Source organism: Canis lupus, chromosome 1, assembly GCF_048164855.1.
Source record: "Canis lupus baileyi chromosome 1, mCanLup2.hap1, whole genome shotgun sequence".
Classification (NCBI taxonomy): Eukaryota; Metazoa; Chordata; class Mammalia; order Carnivora; family Canidae; genus Canis; species Canis lupus.
In genome coordinates, this window is record NC_132838.1 from 22250353 (window position 1) to 22271479 (window position 21127).

The following is a 21127-nucleotide window of genomic DNA, read 5'->3' on the forward strand; positions in this document are numbered from 1 at the left end:
TGAATTGAGCATGTTTCTTGATTTGGCGGGAAGTGGAGAAATCTTCAATTTTTCTAAGGACGATTTTTAAAAAGATTTTATTTATTTATTCATGAGAGAGACACAGGCAGAGGGAAAGGCAGGCTCCATGCAGGGAGCCCGATGCGGGACTCAATCCCAGGACCCCAGGATCACACCCTGAGCCGAAGGCAGATGCTCAACCATTGAGCCACATAAGCATCCCTAAGTAGGATTTTTTTGGTTTTCATACATTGGCACAGTGAACAGGGGTTTGCTAATGAACTGCCAAGCTGGATTAGACTTAACCCAAGTCCTTTCTTCTCATTATTATCAGTTAGTATTTACTGTGTTTTCTGTCCAGGCTACACTATATCACAATCCAATTTAACCCGATTCAGGACAGCAAGAGTCCAGGTCAGTATCCACTATAGCGGAGATTGCTATCAGCTCCTCATGTAAATGTAGACTTTCTCAAATTATGTAATTTAGAAGCTCGCTAGATATCAGTTTTTCCAATGTCTGTGTTTTACAGGAAATGAAACATGTAAATAGAGTTAAGGGGCTAGCCCATTCTCTTGTTTTATATTTAAACTGGTTTTGCATTTAAAGAGATTTAGATACAGCTACACTGTAGCCAAGTATAAGAAAACGGAATAGAGAGTGTGATTCTCTATTAAACACTGGCTTTCAGTAAGCATGTGTGAAACCCACGAATCTTTGCTTCTGTGGATATCAAAAACAAACACAGTACCACCAAAATCACACATCTCGGTGTTTCTCAAACTGTGAAGATCGTATTTCCAATATCTCAGGTTAATAATTTTGTAATATTATTTACAAATAGAATTTAATCAAAATGAAGTAAAAGACTGCAAATACATGGAAAATGCAAGCCCATTTAAAAAAATGATATTAAATTCAACAGATGTGAAATTGATCTGTCAAAATGTATAAAAGTTTCTAAAGGTGCACCCTCCACTTCTACTCTTGCCATGGACCGACCGGTGACAGTTTGCAGTTTGGTGTCATCCTGGGGATCACACTGGGAAGAGCACTGTATAGCCAGTTCTGTTCCTCAGCTTCTGTTTGGTTGTGCAGACCAGATCAACAATTGCACCTCTGCGATTCTATTCCTTCTTGCTTTACACTAACCTCTTAGCTCAACCCACCCCAAGAATCCTATAGAGCAATGCTGCCCCATAGAAATGTATCACGCAGGCCACATATATAATTTAACGTTTACTGGTAGCCACATTACAAAACAGAAACAGATTACTAAAATTAATTTTAATAATATATTTTATTTGACCTGATATGTCCAAAATACTAACATTTCAACATGTGATCAATATCAAATATTATTGAGATGTTTTATGTTCTTTCTCTCACAGTGAGTCTTTGAAATTGAGTGTGCAGTTTTTGCTTACAACACATTTCAGTTTGGACTAGCCACATTTTAAGAGCTCAATAGCCGCCTGTGACTCGTGGCTCCCACATTGAACAGTGAAGCCACAGAGCTTCCCCTGAGCTGTCCTACATCTAGAAAAATGGTCTTAAAAGGAAATAACCTCCATGAAAAGGAACTTTCAAACTCTTTCTGGGGAGAGGAAGATGTGCGGAATACATTTAGGGAGACAGTGGTGTACCCACAGTATTTTTCTTATCTGTGGTAAACTCATGAAGAAGTAAGTAGCTTCAGCTCCACATTTCTGGAATTTCAGTTTTAAATATTTTAAATAGGATTTTTCAATTCTGTTCTATTCAGCCTCTCTGGGTCATATTCCAAGAAAGGAGGGGGGAGGGTTTGTATCTTCCATATCTCATGGTTATTTAAAGACCACAAAAGAGATTTGGCAAGATATTAGTATATATATGTATATATTTAGAGAGACAGTGTCAGCATAGAGGGAGAGAATCCAAAGCAGGCTCCACACTCAGCACAGGGCCTGACGTGGGGCTCCATCCCACAACTGAGATCATGACCTGAGCCTAAATCAAGAGTCAGAGAGGCTGAACCGACTGAGCCACCCAGGTGCCCCAGGTATCAGTATATTTTTATAAGTATTCTTGGGGGCTAGATCTTACCTTTGGTCTCCTCCCCCCTTCAGCTTTGCTTTACAGTGATGATGTCCTTAAAATCTGCCGTTTTCATACTGATTGCTGTTGTTGTTTTGGGGAAATAATGGCCAAGCCGTCTGATCTGGCTGTGAATTATGTGGGAGAAAAATCTCTGCTACCCAGCAGAACTGCATTCACGTGTACTTCATCTCCTTAATGACATTCACAGCGACAGTTTCAGCTGGGTCCCCTCATCATCAATCCTCTTGACTGTTTTAAGTTAAATCCGGGGCGGGGGTGGGGGGGGGCTGTAGGGAAATACTTCTAATCACTCATTTACAACTTTTTGAGCAGCCAAATATTTATAGTGAACCTGTTAGCTTTTTCTTTACAGTAAGACATAAACAACCACTCAGTGAGCTCTCCATTTTTCTTATTTAGTTACATTCTGGAGTAAAAGGACAGATCCAAATTATACTTGGTCAGAGAGAGAGATGACGGGTTAGATCATCCACCTTTATTCCATGAGCTCTGAGCAGAGAGAAAGGTACTGAGTACTACAGCTGGATTTTCTATATCCTCTCTTTCCAGCCTTGGTCTGTCTTGAATATATCCCTGATCATATTGTCATAAGGGGGTCTTTAGAAGAACAAAACCTTTTGCCAATGCTAAATCTAGGGTGCGTAATATTAGGATTTAAGTTTTATAAGAGTGAAGTCAAAGTGCGAGGTTCAACCCAAGACAGTTGAGAACATGAAGAATTCAGGGCAAAATAAAGTCTCAGTCTGTTAAGAAAGGCCAAGGTTTAAACAAGGGATACCAAGTACAATACTAAATATAAAACCTGGAGGACGATGGGAGTCTCAGGTGGGGAATAAGGAAGGTAAAATGGTAGTCTTAGGTGATTGCCACAGACCCCGGAGGGTGTCATGGTTCACTTTGATGAAGATTGTGTCTAGTGCCAGGGCAGGGCTACCAACTCAAGGAGCCAAGAACCTGAGGCAGGCCTGATGTTACTCCTCCATGGGCTTTCCATCTAGGCAAAGTGGAGTCACCTACCCTTGGCTCTAGTGGTAGGTTCTGGCTTCCGTGGATTGTTACCAAGGTTACCATCCAGCACCATCTGTGCATCAGAGGCTTATATTGACATGGTGCTCTTTGAAATATGATACTCACGACTCTCCTTCTCAGGGGAACTATGCAGAGGGAGGATGCAGCAGGAAGCATGAGAAGGCTCTGTATGTCCACATGATCTAGGATACTTAGAGAAGGAATTTTGTGGGGTTCTTTTAAGGGTTTCATTTTATTAGACAGGGGAAAAAGGGAATCATCGTAAGCCAACTATAAGTCGTTGTTTTTGATGTTGTCGCCAGGCATATTCTAGGGCTATGAGAAGTAATAAAACACGAGTAGCATAGACTCAGCTTTAAGAAACTTACAGATAAGAAGGGGGGGCCAGTACATGGAAACACCTGCATATCTGTCTGGAGTAGGTACTATTATAAAAATTCCCACAAGACAGTGAGGATGTAAAGGATAATGGTCATTATTTTACTCGTGGTAGGAAACGACACCGGCGAAGTGTGGTCACGGTGGAATGTGTGAACCAGCATTGTCTGTTGGGAAATACCGAGTAGCATGTTTTGGCTACAGAGTAGAAAGCAAGGCATGTAGAGGGGTGAGATGCTACTTCCAAGTTATCTCAGATCTGCCTTTTGTTTATGTCCAATGCTACCATGTAAAGGGACATAAATTTTACTGTCCCGTGTGCTATTCTAATAGCTTCCTAGCCGGCGTTCAGGTATTCACATGCAGACAGGCATCCCTTGGGATATGACACACTGGGTTCCGGACTGTTGCAAAAGAAGCAAATGTCACAATATAGTGAGTCAAATGAGTGTTTTGGTTTTCCGCTGTTATGTTTACACTACATTGTAGTCCTATTAAACACACAATAGCATTATGCCTTAAAAAGGTACAGACCTTCATTAAAAAATATTGCTAAAAAGTGCTAACCATCATCTGAGCTTTTGGTGAGTCATAATCACTGATTGCAGATCAGCGTAACAGATACATAGTGATGAAAAACTTACTGAAATACCCTGAGAATCACCAAATCCTCTTTGACACAGAGACATGAAGAGAACAATGGTGTTGAGAAAGTGAGTCTGGTAGTTTAGCTTGACACAGGTTTACCACAAACCTTGAGTTTGTAAAAATCACGGTACCTGCACATATTTTATTGCGTTTCACTCCAGTGCGCTTTGCTAGTCTCTGGATGATTTGCACCAAGTACCTGAAGCTTTTTAAATGGTCCCCCCGTATTAGCTTGGAATCTTCAGTAGGGTTTCTGAGGGCGGTCATTAGGGATGGCCTGAGAGAGAACTGCTGTTCCTCACTTGGTCTGACCTGCTTTTACACTTCCATTTATCCTTGTCTGAACTGACCAGAAGAGAAACGAGGAAGACAGTGGAATGGGGAAAGAACAATCAAGAAGAAAATCAGTACATATACTCTTTTTGGCACTTAAGAAGGTTAATAACCCAAGGGATATGTTAGAGTCTCAAAAAAAAAAAAAAAAAAGATTGAGCAGACTTCCATTCTCAATACCCCTAAAACCTGGATGTTGGTTTGTCTCCGTGAGCGCATGTTTATCTGAGAAAGGACCAAGAAAGTGTAGACCGTGTGAAAAACCATCATCTCCCCAGGTCCCTCACAGCCTGCATAATAGATGTTTCTGAGATTTGAAAAATGCCACGCATCTGCCATTTAAAAGTCACATCTAAATATACTTGCTACCTTCTAAGTAATCTTTTATTTTTAATTGTAATATTATTTATGAGTTTTCACTCACTAGGAATTCTGTGTCGCTTTAAAAGCGATGGTATGAAACACAATATATCAGGAGAAAGACATGTGCTGATGAAATATGGGGCTGAATGTCATCATTCTGGTGATGTATATTAGAGTGGGGATGGAAGAGCGAAGTTGAGGGATGAGTCTGTGTGCTGTGCATTCTTGAATAATCCCCATGAAAACTGTAATAGAATTATTATCTGTGTTTAGCATCATATAATCAGAAAGCATTTGCCTGCAGAGGGAACCAGTTTGCAAGGTAACTAGGTACATACGCCGCCAACACGCTGGGTCACATCCATTTGAAAGGACAGAAATCAGACAAAGCTTGAGAAAAAAAATCAAACAGATCGCATTTGAATAAAAGTAATCCAAATCCCATCCTCGTGACTCCAGTAATTTCTAACTACCCAGATTTGATGGGCCGGTAGGGATGGGCTGTATATGATACCAGTCATTTAGAGAATTCTGTAGATGAAGTTGAATTCTTAGCTCTGAGAATGCTGGCTGTGTGTTTCTGTAATTGTGCAATGGATTTCTCACACATCTTCATATTCATAATTACGTGGTATTTAACTTTCAATAATGGCATTATTAAATGTGAGGTGACAGCCCTTCGCTTGTGACATTTAATTTACTTTTCAATTTTCCTTCTCTTCTCGGTCCTTTAAATGTTCTTAAAGGCAAACATCTGAGGAGGCCCTGTTAATACCACGGGATAGCAGCCACGACGATTTTTCTTGATAAATCTCCTCAAAAGAAACGTCCAAGCCCCAGTCTTAGGGGATGCCTGCCTCGGCGGCCTACAGCTATTTCGAGGTAGTGTCCTCTATATGCAAAACAGTGGTAAGCTTTTGCTGAGTTGCCGGAGAGAATTTTCTTTGGGAAGTCATTAAATTCCAAGGAAGTAGAAGCTGGATCTAGAAACCAATAAGTATATTTTCCCGATTTCATAAAATGCATATAATACACTCACTTCGGGGTAAACGTTATTGATGATCTCCCAGCTGATATTTTTTGCATAAACAATAGTTCTCCGCGATGCCCCCGAAAGTTTCCTTTGTGTCACAAAAGTTGTAAACGTTCATGCAGTTGCCATCACTCCTTTAAGTGGCATATTGTTCAATGTGTCTTCATAAGCCACTTATCTCCTATTGTGCAGAACTCTTTCTAAAGGTGCAAGAAGGAGAATGTTCCTTTGGGGACTCAATGCCAATGACTTTTGATTTTTCTGCTGGTTAATAGAATATTGCTGTTGCAAGGACAATTGGAGGGCACGCTCAACCCGTCATACGTAGTGCGAGGGGGTCCATTTTGCACTGTTGACTCATAGCTCACTTGGCTTCCAGAAAACTCCCCTTCTGGTTTTCTCGCCTCTTTCTGACCATCCCACCCTGTGAGGGAGGCCGCTGCCCAGACTCCATCAGTGCCGTGTGCTCCAGAGAACCTCCAGCTGCCAACACTTGAGCTTCCTCTGGCTGCTGCAACCCACGCAGCCCCCAGAGCAAGGGAAGCTCCAAGGAGTAGAGTGAATACTTCCTGGGAGCAGCCCCCAAGGAAGACAGACAGCGGCTGGCATCGACGTATCCTAGTTTCCTTTCCCTTTGGAGGGCTAACTCGGAGGCCTGCATTCTCTCCATTGGTTTACAGAATTCTCCAAGGGAATGAAGTTCCAGTTGTGCACAAGGACCAACTTGCCGGAGGGCGCACCCTTTATTAGCTGCCTCCCCCTGTCTGTTCTCCTGTTCTCCCTGAATCCACTCTCAGGGTTTCCGGGAGTCACTTTCCAAATAAGTGATTATATGTGAATACCTGCTTCAGGGTCTACTGCTGGGGAAAGTCAAATTAAGACACTTGTCTATCTCTTTCCCTTGATCCTTATCTTCCGGACATCCAAATGTTAAAATAGCTGAGGGCTTAGTCCTTGGGCCACTTCTCTTAACTTATCTCCTAGGTAAATTAATCCAAATCTAAGATTTCAGATACCGTCCAAGCTTCGGATGCCTTAAGCTTTGCCTTCTTTTCAGAATCTCAACTATTTAATTGATATCTCCATTTGGATGTCTGCTGAGCACCCCAAACTTACATTTCCCAAACCACATTCTGGAATTTCTCCTTCAAGTGATTGGGAATATACTATGTGACATTTAGATTTTTTTTGTTAAGTACATTGGTCCTAGATTTGTCAAAAGGCATGCAAAGCATGCCTCCTTCATACTCAAAGGAGAGATATCTAAATATTTTTTTAAGATTTTAATTTATTCATGAGAGACACAGATAGAGAGAGAGGCAGAGACACAGGCAGAGGGAGAAGCAGGCTCCATGCAGGGAGCCCGATGTGGGACTCGATCCCGGGACTCCAGGACCATGCCCTGGGCTGAAGGCGGCACTAACCTCTGGGCCCCCCGGGCTGCCCGAGATATCTAAATATTTAAAGAAACTAGACCCAACTCTTTTCCTCTGGTATTCTCTAGGCTCCAGGTTCAATAAACCTACTTCGCTCAAATGTCCTCACATAACAACTTTCTTAGGTTTGCCACATTCTCGTCTGGAAGTATTCCAATTTTTACTGTTCCTCTCAAAATATGACAATGAGAATTAGCCTGATATTTCTGATATGGTCTAGCGGATGTGGGATATTTCTCTCTTTGTCTCGCTCTCCTCCCCTCCCTTACACACACTAACACACACACACACATACACACACACACACACACTGTACCAGGGTATATGCATTGCTTGCAAGTTCTTGTATTGAACTTCTTTGTACATGTCAGCAGTGTTATTGTTTTGTTGTTATTTTTAATAAAACTGGACAATCATAACTAGAAAAAACCAACACATCTTGACAGATTTTCACAGAACAGTCTTGTTTTTAAAATGTAATTTTAAGGTACTTTCTGAATTCGGGAAAGGGCATTATGAGAGGATCACAAGAGCAATATCAATCTGGATGAAGATAAAGAATGCTGTGGTGTGTGTTTTGAGTAGTTTTCTTTTCTTCTTCTTTACAAAATATTTATTTATTTATTTGAGAGACAGAGAGAGTGTGGGGGCAGGGGCAGCGAGAGAGGGAGAGGGAGAGAGAGAACCTCACGTAGACTCTCCACTGAGCACGGGGCCTGAGGTGAGGCTCTATTTCCTGACCCTGAGATCACAATCCTGAGATCAAGACCCTGAGATCACAACCTAAGGGAAATCTTAAGTCAGATGCTTCACCAACTGTGCCACCTAGGTGCCCCTTGAGTACTTATTCCTTTGTGACATTTGTCTCCATGGCCCATTGGCCTGTTCATCCTTTCTGGGGGGGGAATCTGCAAGTCTGAGTGAGGCATGAAATTTGAAAGAAAATAAAGCTGATTTTTTGTTGTTAGAATGGAAAAGCTCTTTATTTCCCTGAAATCTAGACCTAGGTAAGCAACTATTGTTCTTTTTGTTCATGAAGATGGATTTATTTAGCTTTGGGAATTGTCAGGCCTTAACAGAAGGAAGTTAATTCAGTCCCACTGAGAGAACAAGAGGTATAAGGAGGACACGCTGTAAGCATAGCTAACCACATCGTAAGAGCAGCCCCTTTCCTGAGGGCCAATGAGAACAGCAGTAGTATTGACTTCTTAAATACGTGTGGCATTTACAGTTTTCAAAGCACTTTGGCATACTATCTTTTTCCCCTCTCCCTCCCTTCCTCTTTTCCCTCCTTCCTCTCTCTCTCCCTTCTTTCATTTCTCTCTTCCTTTTTTTTTTTAATTTATTCATGAGAAACACACAGAGAGAGGCAGAGACACAGGAAGAGGGAGAAGCAGGCCCCCTGCGGTGAGCCTGATGTGGGACACGATCCCAGGACCCCGGGATCAGGACCTGAGCTGAAGGTAGATGCTCAACCACTCAGCCACCCGGGCATCCCTCTTTCTTCCTTCTTATCAAGCACTTAGCATGCCAGGAGCTGCGCTGGATGCAGAATAAAATCAGACATTTTCCTAACTGTCGGGGAGAAGAAAATAAAAATGACAAAGAATGCCTTTATTACAGCCCCGATGACGTGGTCGTGGGAGCATTAGTTCACTTGGAAGGTGACTGCTGTAAACTCCATGAGAACTCACACATGTGCACAAAAATGCAGATTTTCTTGACACCTCCTTGCAAGTTAATAGGTAGATAGACAATCCAGTGTGTATTTCAGATATAAACCAATTAATTCTCAACTGTCTAACAGAAGATGACTTAAACCCAATGATCCTCATTAAAATTAAAATTGCAAAGTCAATATAAAACCTAAACTAAACTCAAAACACATAATACAGAAGCTCACCTCAATGTTCCAGAGATCAAAACTAATGTTTTAAGCAAAACTCAATTTCTCAATGAGGATTCAGCTGGAAGGAATTCTTTATCTCAACACTTGCCATGAAAATATTGCTCAATGTGGAATATGACTAGCAATGTGAAATTGGTTTGTAAAATTAGCTTTGTAAGGTGGAGAGTTTTAATATGACGGTATTGGCAGAATGTGAATGTTGGTTATAAGTTCAAAGGGTGCGAAAATCACTAATGACGTCTGAACTTCTTAAAACCTGTGCAATTCCCTGACTCCAATTCTTTGGTGTGGCCGGTTGAAAACTGGGCTTTCACCATTATTAATTTTTAAAAACTGCAGAAGAATAAGATAATAACTTTTTCATGTATATTTGAGGACTTTAACGCTGATATGGCAAGAGCTGATATAACTTAATTTCAAAATTAATGAATGAGGCTACATTTAAATGAGGCTTTAGATTGAATTGTGAATCCAGCTGTTTCAGGGGACTATTGACAAGAAAAGGGAGGGGGTAACGTCAATAACCCAAGGCAAGGGTAGGAGTCCTCTCCACTAGTAATATCCTGGGATTTTGCATTTATTTTTGGGCTTATGGATCACTTAATGAGAAAAGAGGCCATTATTTTTACATTATTTTTAAATTCTAAGACAAAACATGAGGGAATTTTTGAGTTTCTAAGGCTCGTTTTGTGGTGTGAACATTTATAACCTTCAATGGCAGAAATATGGGACTTAGCAAGATCAGCATCATTTTAAGGAAATCATAGCCAAGCGTTAGTAGCCAGATTTATTGTCTCCATTTAACGATGGGAGAATCTAAATGGGTTTTAATATCCTCTTTTCAGCGCTAACATGCTGCATTACCTGTTTCTGGGAGGTGTAGGAGAGCATGTCATGTGTGTGTGATCTATGATCACTGTCTCTGGGAGCGTGGCTTATTAATTACTGGACAGTGAAGATGCGGAGATAATTGCAATGTGATGAGCTGCGATGTCCTTTCAGGGGGTGATCCCTACTGAATCAGGTTCCGAATGTCTTAAACCTTAAAAGAAATGGGAAGGGTTTTGGTCAATTCATTATGCTTTTTTTTTGTTGTTGTTGTTTTTCCAAACTGCAAAGGTTTTGGAAGGTTGTTTTTCAAGATTATTAACCGATTTGGATTTGTGGAGAGAAACACCATGGAAAGCGTTCAGTGTAATTCAACAGATATTTTCTATGCCTCTTTCTGTGCTATTTATAGCATTCACTAACCAGGTTTGTGAAAGTCAAAACCCCAAGTCCCTGCTTTCCACGTTCTGTTGACTTGAATTGGCAATGTGCAAAAAAAAAAAAAAAGAAAGAAAGAAATTGGAATTTACTACCAAAGTCAGAATATAGGAAACACTTTATTTATTTATTTTTTTAAATGATTTGTTTATTTATTTGAGAGACAGAGAGCAGGAGAGAGAGAAGTGGGTGGGGCGGGGAGGGGCAGAAGGAGAGGGAGAGGAAAGCAGATTCCCCGCTGAGTGTGGAACCTGGTGTGAGACTCAGTCCTAGGACCCTGAGATCATGGCCTGAGCTGACCCCAAGACTGAGGTCATAACCTGAGCCAAAACTGAGAGGGGGGCTCTTAACCAACGAAGCTGCCCAGATGCCCCCCCCCCATCACCATGTAGGAGCTGCTTTATTGAAGCAGATACATGTAATCAGAGAATTTTTTTGTATCATATGACCACTGTCTAGATGTGGGCAGTCTCACATGGTGTGTAGGACCCGGGCATGGGATTCGACTGGCCGAGCTTAAATCCCTGATCTGCATGCCCCAGCTCGTAGCTTTTGCCAAGTTCCTAATGGTTGGATTGCAACTGGATTGTGATGTGGACAAAGGTGAATTCCTTTAAAGCCACTTAGAGTAGCGTTAAGTCAGTAGAGTGATCACCTGTATGGGATCTCGTTCTGTGATGTTGCTGTGATAATTGGTTTGTTCTTTATTTACTCTACTTCTGCAAAATATATCAAAATACAATGTCTGGCAGACAATATAAGAAACCAAGTTTCGCTCCTTTGGTAGCTTGCGGGGTGGCGACTGGACCATATCTGATTTTAGAGTTTACAAAGATAACACTCCTGTTTGTCTTCATAAATTTTCCTCAATGTAAAAGTAACATTAGTTATTGAAAAAAATAATATTCAAACAATATAGAAATGTCCTAAGGCAGATCGTTCTTTGTGGAAACGTAAATATTACCAGACTGATCCATATCTTTGCTTTTTTAAGGAGCAGATTTGTTGAGGTATAATTTATATACAAAAGAATTCACCAAATCAATTCAATGATTTTTAGTAAGTTGACAGTTAACTGTGCTACCATCAGCATAACTGAGTTGTACAATTCTTCCATCACCTCAGAGAGATTTCTCAGGCCCATTTGCAGGTAACCTCTGTTCCCACCCCAGCCCCAGGCACCGTGGATTTGTGTCTGTCTCTATAGATTGGCTTCTTCTGAACATTTCATACAAATGGAATCACACAATGGTTCTTCTTTTTCACAGCTATTTATTTATCTATCTATCTATCTATCTATCTATCTATCTATCATTTTTTAAAGATTTTATTTATTTATTCACAAGAGACACACACTGAGAGAGGCAGAGACACAGTCAGAGGGAGAGGCAGGCTCCCTGCAGGGAGCCCAATGGGAGACTCGACCCCCCAGGATCACTCCCTGAGCTGAAGGTTTGTCGCTCCACCACTGAGCCATTCAGGCATCCCTAGATCTGTCTTTTTAAACTTAGTATAATGTTTTTGATGTTCAAACATGTAGTAGGTATTAAAATTTTACTGCAATAGCTTAATCTGTCATTAACATCTTTTTATGTTGATATATATGATTTATCTCCTTCTTTTTTGGTAGCTATGGATGATTTTATCAAGAGATTGTTTTAAGTCACTCTCTTAAAATGTTTTTAAATTATTTATTTCCAGTTCTTTATTATAAATAAGTCGGTATAAACATTCGTGAGTAAATACCTTGGTGAAGTGTTACTAGGACTTTTGTAGGATGAATTCCTTAAAGTAGAATTTCTGAGTCCAAGGATATAATGAAGTTTAGATTTTGATGCACATTTCTTTTTTTTTTTTTTTTAAGATTTTATTTATTCATGAGAGACACACAGAGAGAGAGAGAGAGGCAGAGACACAGGGAGGACAGGGAGAAACAGGCTCCACACAGGAAGCCTGACATGAGATTTGATCCCAGGTCCCCAGGACCACACCCTGGGCCTAAGGCGACGCTAAACCACTGAGCCACCCAGGCTTCCCTTGATGCACATTTCTAAAATTTTTTTTTTATTTTTTATTTATGATAGGCACACAGTGAGAGAGAGAGAGAGAGGCAGAGACACAGGCAGAGGGAGAAGCAGGCTCCATGCACCGGGAGCCCGACGTGGGATTCGATCCCGGGTCTCCAGGATCACGCCCTAGGCCAAAGGCAGGCGCTAAACCGCTGCGCCACCCAGGGATCCCTTGATGCACATTTCTAAATTACTTTCCAAAATATTGTATCATTTTATATGCTGATTGCTAGCATGTACCTATTTCCCAAAGTTTTCACATATATGTGTTGTTATTTTAAAATCTTTGTTTATATGATATGTAAAACATGGTATCTTTGTTTTAATTTAATTTGATTAATTAATATTCGTTTGGTTTCTTAGTAAAGCTAAGCATCTTTTCATATTTGAATTGGCCAGATGCTTTTATGATTCAGTGAATTACCTGCTCATGGTTTTTGGTTTATTACCATTTTCTTGTTATTTTTTTAGTTTTTTTGTTGAAATGTATTTTGTTGATATAAATGTTATATATTTAAAACCATTTTTTCCTATCACCATGTTGTTCTATCTTGTCTATTGTGTTTGTCAAGTTATAGTTCTTTCTTTCTTTCTTTCTTTCTTTCTTTCTTTCTTTCTTTCTTTCTTTTTTTTTTTTTTTTTTTTGCTGTTCACCTGCTAATCACTTCTTTAGTTTCTGGTGTTGGTGACTTTAGGCTTTTCCCCCAGCCTAACATTTATGATAGATTTATCTATATTTTCTTTTAGTAATTTTTTCATTAAATCTGTACACTTCATGTGAATTTAATTTGGCAATTTAAAAATATATTTTAAAAATTTCATTCTCTAGGTGGAATAATCTGGCTTTCTTTTTTCTTTTATCTCTCTAGTTGTTTGGAAGTTTTATCTCTTTTCCTATATTTCTACATTTATCTAAAAAAACCCCTACATTTTATTACTTGGAGATAATTTTACAGTTTTTACACAACTCTCTCCAAAGACGATAACTTTTAGCTTTATTTTACTTCTCCCTGCTTTATTTACCCAACCGAACCCTATTAAATCTTAAGTTTTGTCCAAAGAAATTGGAATTTTAGTGTCTACTGGTTGGTTTACTTATTACTATTATCTGATTGTTATCTCTTCTTCTTGAGGTTTATTGTTGTTGGTCTGGTTTTTTTTTTTTATTTTTTTTACTAGAGGTCTTCCATGAGTATTGTTTCAGTGGGAAACTGATTCTTTATCATATTGTTTCTGAGTGGTGCATGCTTCAAAATGTCACACTTACACTCTTTCACACAGTGAATAACAAGTCTAATATCTTGAAGCGAAACTTGTTGCTCTGGAAGATTTAGAAAGGTTCGTAGGACCAGTGTGTAGTGACTGAGTTAGGAAGAGAGGCTGGTGGTGAAAATCATGCAGATGTGGAGGCCCTTATGCGAGAGTTAGAGTTAAATTCTCTTTGTTACTAGAGAGTCATTTTCAGCAGATGGTGCCGGGCTTCCCTATTCTCCTGACCCCCTTGACCATTTTGGGTTATTCACTCCCAGCAGCCAGCACTTGTGTCTGAGATCAGGGGTTGTCCTACCTCCCAGAGCCTGCCTGGACTGCTGGTTCTTAGTCCAGGAAGGGCCTGGCCATCTTTGTCCCCTCGGAGCAGCTCTTAACCAGGGACTGACAGGCATAGGAGTCTAAGTACTCCAGCTCTCCTGTTTTAATAGCCATAACTCTGAGTAGCCACCAACACTTCCTCCAGCTTCCATGGGGAGTTGCAATAAAGTTACCCTCTATTGGACTTGATATAATACTCTTGTTGGGCTTTCTTTTCTTCTTAGTCCTATTTTCTTTTTTTTTTTTTAAATGCTGTTTCCTTTTTTTTTTTAATTTCACTTTTTAAAATTTTATTTATTTATTCATGAGACACACACAGAGAGAGGCAGAGACATAGGCAGAGGGAGAAGCAGGCTCCATGCAGGGAACCCGATGCGGGACTCGATCCTGGGACTCCAGGATCATGCCCTGAGCTAAAGGCAGACACTTAACTGCTGAGCCACCCAGGTGTCTCCTTAGTCCCATTTTCTTACTTTATTCATGTTTTCCTGGAGATGCTTTCAAATAAATATGTTTTACATGAATTCTCACTTTGGAGTCTGAGGAACATAGCCCTAAACCCACTGAAGGATGTTAAATGGAGGACTGGCATATTTGTTGGTATTAGTTGTACTGAATCCCATTGACTTCCCCCCCTTTTTTGTGTATATTTCAATGCTTCCAACAGGATTTTTCTGTTTTGCTTGCCCTTCCCATTTTTTAAAGTTGGAATTTGAAACTAAGCCAGTTCAGCTCTAAGACATGTGCGCTTATGCACCAGATTATATACTGGGACATATAATCTGGGATACTGGTCTTGGGAAAAGAGAATTTTTGATATTAATTAGTGGAGTTGGTGAGAAGTGGTGAGATTCGGAATAAATTTTGGATGTGATGGTGGATCTGCTGTTTTGTGAGAGGGAACAAAAGGAATTACAAATAACTTCTGGATATTTTTGCTGCGTAGTTAAATGGATAGTGTTGATTTTTTATAGGAGGGACATGGAGCAGATATTAAGAGTGAAAAAAGATATCAGGACTTTTTTAGACTCTGTTCAATTTCTGATGTCTGTTAGACATCCAAGCAGGTAGGTCAAACAGGCAATTGGATCCATAGGTCTGTAGGATCCATGGGTCTAAAGGGAAATCAGGCTGGAGATATAAATTTAGGAGTCATCAGGATATGGGTAAATTTTAGGCCACAGGAAATGAGGAAATTATCTAGAGAGAGGTTGCATATAGAAAAGAATGAGGGACAGAACCGAGTCTTTAGAAGAGAGACAGAGAGAGACTAGGATCCATCAAATTTGTATAACAGAAGAAATCAGAAGACCACTTCCTAGAATTGAAAAAGAGCACACATGTTCAGATTGAAAACTCTCAGGTAGCACCAAGCACAGTGAATGTGTAAAGAGACAGACATAACCATGAAATTTTAGAACATATGAGATAAGAAGAACATCCCAAAAAGTGGACCATGGAGAACTTAAAACTGAAGTTACCTGCAGAGGAGAGAGATTAGATTTCTTATCAATACTCAAAGATAATAGCTAATAAATATTAAAGATCTACCAAGGTGCTCAGGTACTTTTTCATAGGAAGTTTCTTGAAGATATGCTCCAGAAAAATAAGACAACAAATAATAATGATGATGATAATGATAATGATAATTAATAATAATAATAATAATACAGAATTCAGGAAACAGAGAAGCCAAAGCAGAGTGCAGTGAAGGGAGCCTAGAAAGCAACTAATCCATACTATGGAAAGAAAAGACCCCAAAAGAGAGGCCTTGGGAAGGAAAAATAAAACGGAAAAATGAAAGGATAGATAATATAATGAATCTAGAAATATTTGGGAATATACTAAAGGAAATTGGTAGACTGTAAAAAGTAGAATCCAATTGAACTGATTCTAAGTACATTCTACTTTAGGTGGATGACATGACATTGGAAAAGGAAATGGAATCATAGCTGATCACATAGCGCACTATTGACACGGCCACAGTAAGTGAAGTATCACTTATTCGTTTTCAACTTTTAGAATCAGCGTATAGAAGAATCGTGAAATACTGTACAACGAGCACAGAGCAGATTGTAAACAGTATCAACCCTGCTGTTATTAAAAGTATAGATAGAGATGACAGTGATGAGAGGAGGGAGAAGAGGAGAGGAGAAGGGTGAGAACTTCCTTGTCTTGTCATCTTACAAATTGGGGAATCAAGATTCATCGTTTATAATTTATAGGCCAAGAAGTGGAGCTTTAGCTAATTTTGTTGTTATTTCAGAGATCTGCAGAGGAGAAACTACAGTAATAAAACTCTATAGTTTTATATATAGTTGAGTAGGTGGGGAGTTGTGTTAGTGAGGAAAATACTCATCTATCACCACAGGAGGCCAATAGCCAAGAAGCAATGGCATAAATGTGCTAATTAAGTATTTGGAGGTGAGCCCCAAAAAAACAAAACGTAAGCAGTTAAAAGTGTAGCCTGTAGGGATCCAGACTTTGTGGGTGAGGAAGCATGGAGAAGATAATTCTTAGTTTTCTTTATGAATCCTTCTTTTTTGCTTCTTAAACCATTTGCATTTATGACTTTGAATAAAAAGTGAAGAAAGTTAAATGGAAATTTGAATTATAAATAGGATATTGTTATAAAATAAAGACATTAATTAGGAAGATATCGAAAAGAAAATTTAACATGAAAAATGCACAGGGAGCCCAGTCTGTGTTTAAAATTATCACAATCAGAAGCTTAGATTTAAGCAAGTTCTTTAAACTGAAATCCTACAGGACTAATTTGCAAAAAGACAATTGCAAGCAAAGAAAAAATAGATTTGAAAACCCAACCGTGGAGGATGGAAATATGGCAACATTGCACCCCAGAGGTTAGCAAATTGGCAGACTCCTCCTCACCCCATCTCCAAGGCTGAAGCTTTATTTATTTTTATTTTATTTTATTATTTTAATTTTATTTAATTTTATTTAATTTTTTTATTATTTTATTTATTTTATTTTAATTTTATTTTTAAGGCTGAAGCTTTATAAAGCCAATGACTTCAGAGCCAGTAGAGGCAGTCTCCACTTTTCTAATTTGCATTAGGCCTCTTAGCTTTTGAGAAAGACGTGTTTTTGCTAACCGAAAGGAGTCTGAAGAGGATTTTTGCTTTTACTGAAAAAAAGGTGAAAAGCGAAAACAGCATTCGGCAGGTGATTGCAGCAAGCTGTTGTAGGGCAATGCACACCCTGAGCAGCAAGTGGCGCCGCCCGCCTGGCTCCTTCTCTGGGAACCACACTGGGCATCTCAGCAGCAAACCACCGGAGCTTTGAACTGTGTCTGTGAGCATCTGTGCTTTATCTTGATTTATATGGTACATCTGTTAGCAAGATGTGTCCTAAGCCCAAAAGAGGTTATTTTTTGAGTCTAGTAATGCTCAGAACATTTTCCATATGTATTAATAGCAATTGCTTTTTAGCTTTATGCCATGGCCACAGTAATTGGTTTTTGGCTTTTATTTATTTTGGCTTTTATAAGAATGCTCTACTTTGGGATAGTGGGGGAAATCTGTTTTAAAAAAAATAATTAAAACATGAAAGGCAAAAAAAAAAAAAAAAAAAAAAAAAAAGCACCAAAGAATTAGTGGAACTAACTGTAGGTCATGGATAAAAAGGAGATAATATACTAGATAAAGTGTTTCTGGGGTCTTTATTGAAGAGGTGATTAAAGAGATTCTCACTCCTTAATCGTCTTTTGAAGCAGTTAGATTAAAAGGAATGGATCAAATAGCAGCAAATAAGGAGGGGGAATTCAGATCAAGGATGGAAATATTTGGCACAAGTTCTACCTAATGTCTCCTCCTGAGCCCATATGGCTATAGCCTCAGAAACTTCCTCTACAGATATTCCTCCAGAATATTCATTACAATTCCTGTATGAGATGAAAACTACGACCTGGGTAAACCTAGCTGGAGAGGGCATAACTACATCACCTAGCTGCTGCTGAATTTATTTACACATCAGACCAAATCTTGACAAGTTTAAGAGAACGAACATTTCCCTGGTTTTGAGTGGTTCAAACGACAAATATCTTCTAAAAGAGGCAAGAAGTGCTTGAAGCACTAGTGGAAATCCTGACAGTCCAGCCCGGGGCTTATCCAATGACCTATAGTCACCTCAGATTATTAGACCATGGTCAGTGGCTGAGTTCAAGTGAAACTTGAGATAGAAAAATGTTAATAATTCATTATACAGAATAAATAAATTAAGGTTCAAAGATATTGAGTGATATATCCAAGATCAGAAATCAAGTTAATAGAAAATCTGACCCTAGATCTCAGGTGTCCTAGTCTAGAGCCCTCACACTACATTACACCGAATGCACGTTACAACACATAAAGTCTGTTTAAGATCTAACACGAGGGGCATTTAAACATTTTTTTAAAAGATTTTATTTATTTATTCATGAGAAACACAGAGACAGAGAGACAGAGAGAGAGGGAGGCAGAGACCAGGCAGAGGGAGAAGCAGGCTCCATGCAGGGAGCCGGACATGGGACTTGATCCCGGGTCTCCAGGATCACGCCCTGGGCTGAGGGTGGCGCTCAACCGCTGAGGCACCCAGGCTGCCCTAGAGGCATTTGTTTTAAGGAGCCAAAGGTGGTGACTGAAAAATGTCTACAGTGGACATTGTTATCTTTATATGCATCTTGATCCCCAAAGAACTGGTGGCCTATAATCCCATCAGATAGCACCTACTACAAAATTAGAATATGTAGCAGAGATTTTTGAGGATCTGCTAATGTTAAGATGAACGTAAGTCCTAATTTCCCTAGAAAAGTCCTTGTTCATGCTTGCCCCAATATGATTAGCGATAGTATCCTGTGTCTTTCTTAATAGTGTCCTACGTTGTGAAACAGTTTGCTGTGGGTCTCTTGTATTTCTGTATATCCTATGAGCGAAGTGGCAGCTTCTGTGTTCTGGACTATCTTTTTAAAGGGGTTTATATAGTGAATAGCCTTGGAAGACAGAAAATGTGCTTCTCTTTTGGGTAAAAAGGCAGACATGTTACTGCTCTTATAAGATTTGGGTTCAGGGCACCCCGGGTGACTTAGCGGTTTAGTGCGGCCTTCGGCCCAGGGCCTGATCCTGGAGCCCTAGGATCGAGTCCCACCTTGGGCTCCCAGCATGGAGCCTGCTTCTCCCTCTGCCTCTCTCTCTCTCTGTGTCTTTCATGAATAAATAAATAAAATCTTAAAAAAAAAAAAAGATTTGGGTTAAAATTCCTCTCCTATGATGCAACTAATTCTGGGTGTAGGCATCCATCTGGGCCTGTCAGCATTGCCCCTGTGGGACTTGGGAGGACAAGGTAAACTGATGCAAATTTAGTGATGCACACACTCTTCGCAGAGCCATATGTAATAAACTTTTGTCCCTGACCCTGGAGTCCCATGTCTTTTGCTAGTATCCATGAGACTGTGCCAGGTAAACTTATTATCTTGCAAGTGGACAATATCTCAGGCTCTTCAGAATTCTTAACATTCTAGTTAGTACTATAAATTATGTGATCTACTGAATTAAACATTCTTTCTTTCTTTAATTGAAGCGCACCTGAGTTCTGGCTGTAAAAGACTACATTTTCTGTCTTCCTTTTCATGGCTAAGTGATCCAGTTCTGACCAGCAGGATGTGAACCAAAGAGCTACTTCCAGATCATGATCATAAAAGAAATGGTTATGGACTGGCCTTGGCCTTTCCTCCTTCCCTCTGGCTGGGATACAGACCTAATGGTGACAGAGAAGAGATACCTTAGACTCAGGATAGAAGCCATCTGTTAAGTATGGCAGGACCATCCTATTGGCCTTAGACTGGCTACCTCCAGACTATAAGGGAGCTACTTTTTTTGAAATCAACATATTTTTGGCTCTGTTTAATGGAAGCTTGAATGGAGATGTGAACTTAGAGATCCTCTTGTTATTATTTTTAATAAAAGGAGAAATTGAGATGTAAAATCAATAAATGACTTAATCCTAATGACAGAGTTCATAAAACTAAGCTAAAATATCCAGTTGATTCTCTTCTCCCATTTCTCTGCCCACATCCAGTATTACCAGATAATATTGAATATACAAGCACAAGGTGTCCAGAGAAGTAGGGGCGTGGAGAAATCTTTACACTGAGTACAAGTAAATGTATGATAACTGATATCAATTATCCAGCTCCAGATGAAGAAATGCATATAGAGATGTAATTTGAGCTTCACGAGCTGACAATCAAGGTAAGACCGACAAATTGCAAGGGTAAAAAGCACCCAGTGGAGGATAAATGATTTATACTAAAGTGATGTGGTCGGCAGCTTCTTTCAATTTTCATTGTTATGTCCCTGAAGTCCAATTCACTGCCTTTTTGGAATGGCTTCATTAAGCAAGTGAAATTTGGAGAGGGATCTGAGAGAGTTGAAATAGTTCTCGTGGCAACTAGGTGAGGGAAAATGCTGGGAACCGACTTCATAAATCAAGTAGTATCTGTATGTAGGACACTTCACGAGATGCTTGAGGGAGTGGTGGAAATACAATGATTTTTAAGGCAATGCTTGTAATCTAAAGAAATGTATAGTTTTGTAGGGCTTAAATACTGGGATTAAATATAGCAACACAATTTGTAGGGAGGAAGGAAATAAGCAGTTTCATAGAGAATATGGGGCTTGAGGTGTGCCATGAAAATTCGAATATTAAGAAGATGAAGTTTTATTAATAGTTGAATAATTGCCAAATGGTTTATATCTCATTTAATTAGAATGTCTTAATAGCAAGTGTTTTGTTACTATTGTTTAAAAGAAAATTTATTTTTTTTTTGGTGAGATTAGTAAAACCCTTTCCCTAATCTGTCTCCTTGGAATCTCATAGTTTTATAGATTGGTGCTGGGAAGTCAGGGCATGAAGATGAAATGGAAAAACTTTGATACAGAAGGTTGGATTTGGGATGAACATCATTCAAAATTCT

The 21127-nt window shown here is 39.5% G+C and overlaps 1 long non-coding RNA gene across 2 annotated transcripts; it reads left to right on the forward strand.

Moving 5' to 3' along the window:
- Positions 1-3178: 3178 nt before the first annotated feature.
- LOC140613059 (uncharacterized) lies at positions 3179-20396 on the forward strand. 2 transcript variants are annotated; one of them, XR_012014178.1, is made up of 3 exons: positions 3179-3296; positions 16068-16139; positions 20230-20396. It is a non-coding gene; the product is annotated as an uncharacterized lncRNA (long non-coding RNA). The 2 variants fall into 2 exon arrangements; XR_012014208.1 differs by lacking the exon at positions 20230-20396 and adding an exon at positions 19732-20083.
- Positions 20397-21127: the final 731 nt, after the last annotated feature.